The sequence below is a fragment of the Caretta caretta genome, chromosome 2 (genome assembly GCF_965140235.1).
Source record: "Caretta caretta isolate rCarCar2 chromosome 2, rCarCar1.hap1, whole genome shotgun sequence".
NCBI lineage: Eukaryota > Metazoa > Chordata > Testudines > Cheloniidae > Caretta > Caretta caretta.
In genome coordinates this window covers 208,302,467-208,307,923 of record NC_134207.1, presented here as the reverse complement: position 1 = coordinate 208,307,923, position 5,457 = coordinate 208,302,467, and the positions used below count along the sequence as shown (strand labels likewise).

General features: G+C 47.2%; 1 long non-coding RNA gene across 1 annotated transcript; it reads right to left on the bottom strand.

Moving 5' to 3' along the window:
• Nucleotides 1–206: 206 nt before the first annotated feature.
• LOC125631549 (uncharacterized) lies at nucleotides 207–4,716 on the bottom strand. The gene is made up of 2 exons (XR_007354981.2): nucleotides 4,544–4,716; nucleotides 207–3,647 (listed from the first exon to the last, which is right to left on the bottom strand). It is a non-coding gene; the product is annotated as an uncharacterized LOC125631549 (long non-coding RNA).
• Nucleotides 4,717–5,457: the final 741 nt, after the last annotated feature.

The window sequence follows — 5,457 nt, the reverse complement described above, 5'->3', positions numbered from 1 at the left end:
GACAGTTTCAATCACTAAGAGCCACAAAAACAAATGAGATCCAGCAATTCACTGATTTGTAACTGCAGCTTTTGAGTCTGAGCTGAAGTGATTGTCATGGGATATCTGCCTCAGTAAAGAGACTAGGAATAGCCCCTTGCCATGAATTCACGCACTTGAGTAGCAAAGCCAGATCAATATAAACATGCCAAGAATTAAACAGAGCCTTCTAAAGTCAGGTATGTTGTGTTTATTGAACGCTTATTTTGTTCATTTTAAACACCATTTCTGCTTACACTTATAACTTAAGTTGATTACCAATTATTTCTGAAGATTAATCTGTGGGGATTTATCCCAGCCATTAAAAATGAATCAAGCAATCATTATGACAAATCCCTTATTGAAATTAACATTCAAGTTCTATAAAACACAGAAAATGTCTGACTTTCACTGTGGGTCATTCTGTGGCTTCTAGAATATTAGAATTTTTAGTTCTTTCCCTTCCCCTCACTTTTGCTATACTAAAATTTTGCCTAGTTTCAAAAAAAAAAAACCCCACCCTTTTGACACTTACACAAATGTGCAGAATGGGTGTTCTCCCCATTATGAGGACGAGTCCCATATTTAAATGGCTGCTTTTTTTTTTTAAGGCACTTGATTTTGAAATGCAAGAATAGTATCGGTTTAGAATATTCTCGCTACAATCTATGTTGTCCAACAACCTAAAGCAGAAACTGCCCTGCCTAGAAGCCACTCTCAAAACAAGTTATTTTGATGCAAGTATATAGTTTAGCAGTCAGATTTTATTACTTAAACAGAAGCAGAATAAATAAAAAGCTATTAGACAAATTAATCCCCATTATTTGCTCAAATGTTATTCTCAAACTGTTCAAGATTGAACCCAGTGGTAGGCCCTCATGGCTCTACAGGTATCTTTTACAATTTTATTCTTAAATCAGATGTATTATACTCTATTCTGAAGATTTAGAAAATGTTACTTATGAAAATCTAATGTACAATAAGCCAATTGTTATATGTACTTTTTAAAAAGCAGCGTTTTGAATGACCAAGTGTAAAAGTGAACTGGAAAGCTATCACACTAAATGATCAGCAGAACCTGCATACTTTAGTACAAGTATTAGACTTCTTGAACTGTTTTATTTTTTCCCAGAGCTGCCTCAGGTCACCTGACCACCTGCTATCAAAACTTAAGTATTACTCCCATCTGAAAATTGGCATGTATTGAGTGTCACATGCCCTACCAAGCTAAAATGCACATTGTGAGAAAGTCGCAGGGACAAATGAAAAAAAATCTCCCAACAGATACTCTAAGGGCAAAGCTTGCTCAACTTACTCACATATCTAGTCACATTTACTACAGTGGGACTCTTCAGGTGAGTAAGTAAAATAAAAAAATTCACCCCAAAACTTACACATTCAACTTAGAGGTGAGAGAATGAATCAGCCCTTTACTTAAAGCCAGATTCTGATCTATTACACTGGTGTAAATCCAGAAAGACTATATTAACTGACTCATGGTTTAGTTTGAAACATCAGAATCTGGTCCTAGCACAGACCCAGGATTGGTGTAAGCTAAACTCCTAATACAGCAGGGGTTCTCAAATTGGGGGGCAGGACCCCTCAAGGGGTTGTGAGGTTATTATGGGGGGGATCATGAGCTGTCTGCCTCCACCCCAAACCCTGCTTTGCCTCCAGCATTTATAATGGTGTTAAATATATAAAAAAGTGTTTCACAGCAATGAAGATTGAAAAAACTACTAACATTTAGGTGTTAAAACTAGGGAGCCCTTTTTGCTTAAGGCCTGGTGCTTTTGAGCATGTACAAAACATGGAAAAATAGTAACTGTGTGTATTTTATATAGGGGCAGAAACCACTCCTAAGTTAAATAAGCAGTGGGACTTTAGCCCTGACAATAAAAGGTGTTGCCCCATAGCCATACTGATAAACAGCTGCACAGAGTAGTAGCCAAGCCTTCTCTTAAAAGAACTGCATAGTGTACAATTTAAAACAGCAGGCAATTGCCAAAAACTGGTCTGGAAAAAGCAAATATAGCCATAACGGTGACCGCACAGGCTACCATACACTAAATGCTCTTCATTTTACTTACCCTTTGATGAAATAGGTTGGCCAAAAGAAACTATATATATTTATAACAGCTTTTCACATTGCAGCCCAACTCACAGTGAGCTGATACTCTTGCTTTACCTTTCAGATATGGACTGATAGGAAGAGTTGATTTAAATTTCTAGGGTAGTGGAAGATCATAAAGAAACTAATGAACACAAAACCCCTATCAGAAAAATACTGATATATATATTAATTCATTCCCTACTACAGTGCAACTATTTGTTGAAGAGGCTACTGCTGTTGAAGGGCTATCTGAAGTCATTACTTAATTTGTAATAAACAGTCAATGTCCAAAACACCCTCATTTGTTTTGATTGCTATTGAAACAATTCCCTCGACTATCATAAGAATAATCTTTTGATTAAGCCCACCTTAAAGAAATTTTACATTTACCATTTGTATTTGATATTGTGCAGCATTTCTGAAGTGAACAAGTGAATGTTACACTGTTGCTAGCTTCAGATCTCAGCTTAAGTCAAAGGAAGATGAGCTTGGTCACCTCATTCTGGACCTGACTTGACATCTGTTCGCATTCAAAATCAACTCAGCCATTGCTGTGACCTGCAACACCCACCAGTGTAGTCTGTGTGTCAGATTATAGTGTCTTCAGCACATCTTTCTTACTATTAAAGATTGATTTGGGCTTGTCCTTCAAAAACTTTTTCCTCAAAAGGAAGATTTCTGCAAGTACTTAAATACAAATGTTGACAGTCCCTTAGTAGTCCAACTACATTAAAAATACAGGAACAAAGTTGCCTTGTATTCAAGTAGCCAATAGCAGTTCACATTTTTAAGTGAAGGTAACTCATTGTTTTATGATGCAGCACATCATAATATATGCAAACTGCAGACAGTGGTAATAGTTTGAGTGGCACATTTCCTAGATCTTGCTAACAAAGAGTACCAAGTCATTTCTTCAACTCAAGTTAAAACAGCTTTCAGTTAACTACTGTCATAATTATTTAACCAAAACTAAGGTTTTTGCACAAGTGTTCTGTAACTTTTATATAGTGTCTACAGAGATTAGGCAAACAGGAATAGTGCCTAACATGTTAATATGGCCACTAATTGGTAGCACTTAGCACCACATTTAGTTCAACATTTAGACTTGCAGTCAAATTGGCCTCATTTAAATAACTTTCTGATACCCAGATGTTGTGCTATTTTTAATCTAAAATCTTCAGAAACTAGGAGGCCACTAGATTATAAAAGCAAAGTTTTTATTTCAAGCCCAAAGCAGAGTTACTGAAGTGAACACTGGTCTGCTCTCCCATTCCCATTTCATTCTCTCCTCCGATCCCACCTCCTTTTGGAAGGAGATTGTAGTGACGTGTCCACCTGAGTCTTTCAGGACTGCTGCATTAACCCCTTCGCTGCTACAGACCCCAAAGACAAAGTTCTGTAGTGCACTGACTTCTATCATAATCAGAGTCTGAGTGTCACAGAACTTTGCTTCAAGAGACTAAATCCTCCTGAGTTACAGGTACCAAGAGTTTCTTCAAGTGGAAAGGCTGTCTCTCTGTAAATGGAGAATGCAAACAGTTAGAGGGGAGCCCCTTTGATTAATCAATTAACTCAGCATAGAATCCAAGCACCAGAACTAAGGAAAGGAACAGCCCCAAAGCTAAATGGCTGCTCCAATCTATGCCAGTTGCAGTGCCCCCCCACCAGCAGCTAGTTTGAACAACAGACTGAAATAATTCAGGAACAGCTGGTTGTGTCACCAGTGAGTTACACTAGTCCAGCTGCTGGTGCTTTCAAGCTCGCTAGGGAGAGCCACTGCTCTAGTGTCCCATGAAAGGGGACCACCCCGGGGGCTGCCAGCACACCACAATGCACACAGATACAAAACGTGCCAGGGGACTTGGGACAAGTTGGCACCTTCAACGAAAGGCTGGGGGTGAAGAAGCAGGGGCCCTGTCCAGCGCTGACAAGCATAAGCAAGCTATCCTCCCCATAAAACCAGTAAGAATTCCTGGGCAGTCCCGCAGCCATACACAGGGGTCAGAGAACCTCCTCCCCAGCCAGCCATGCACACCACCCCCCTCCTTGCACGGGGGCCAGAGGACCTTCCCCCCAGCCAGCCACACGCACACACACACACCTTGCACGAGGGCCAGAGACACCCCCCCCCCACCCAGCCATGCACACACACCCACCCCTTGCACGGGGGCCAGAGACACCCCCCCCCCAGCCAGCCATGCACACACACCCACCCCTTGCACGGGGGCCAGAGACACCCCCCCCAGCCAGCCATGCACCCCTCCCTTTACACGAGGGCCATTCACCCTCCTCCTCTTGCACGGGGGCCAGAGGCACCCCCCCAACATGCCCCCTGCCCCCTCCTTGCACGAAGGCAAAGCGATGCCCCCCCGCGCAGGACCCTTTTCCCCTCCCCCGCCCGCCCGCCCGCACCTGGAGCGGCCGCAGCTCCCAACGCAACAGGTCCCGCGCAGCGCCTCGCGCTCCGGCCGCAGCAGCCCCCAGTGCAGCCGCCGAAGGAGCCGCGCCGGCGACGGCCCCCCCGAGGCGGGTGGAGGGGGGGGTGCGGAGGCTGCGGCCCGTGTCCGCGCTGCGCGGCCAGCTGCGTCCCCGCGGCCCGACGCTGCCCCAGCCCCGGCACCGGCCGCCCCCAGCCCCGCGCCGCGCTGCTCCATCTTGACTTTTGCCGACGTGGAAATTTTAGGTTCGGAGACGAGCTGCGCTCTTATTGGCTGGCGGCGGCCGGGGTCGGAGGTCATGGCTGCTGTAGCAGCTCCGCGCCAAGCCGCCTCGCAGGCGGAGGGGGAGGAGGGAGGAGGGGCCGCCGTGGGGCCCCGCCCATCTCGGGGCAGAGGCGGCTGGGAGCCGCTGTGCTGGCCGGGCGCTGGGGGAGGGCGCTGATGGCTGACAGTGCCTGGCGGGGGCGCTCCAGGGGGTCTCTCCCTTAGTGCATTGGGGTGCCTGGCGGGGGCGCTCCAGGGGGTCTCTCCCTTAGTGCAGTGGGGTGCCTGGCGGGGGCGCTCCAGGGGGTCTCTCCCTTAGGGCAGCGGGGTGCCTGGCGGGGGGTCTCTCCCTTAGTGCAGCGGGGTGCCTGGCGGGGGCGCTCCAGGGGGTCTCTCTCTTAGGGCAGCGGGGTGCCTGGCGGGGGCGCTCCAGGGGGTCTCTCTCTTAGTGCATTGGGGTGCCTGGCGGGGGCGCTCCAGGGGGTCTCTCCCTTAGTGCAGCGGGGTGCCTGGCGGGGGCGCTCCAGGGGGTCTCTCCCTTAGTGCAGCGGGGTGCCTGGCGGGGGGTCTGTCCCTTAGGGCAGCGGGGTGCCTGGCAGGGGAACTCCAGGGGGTCTCTCCCTT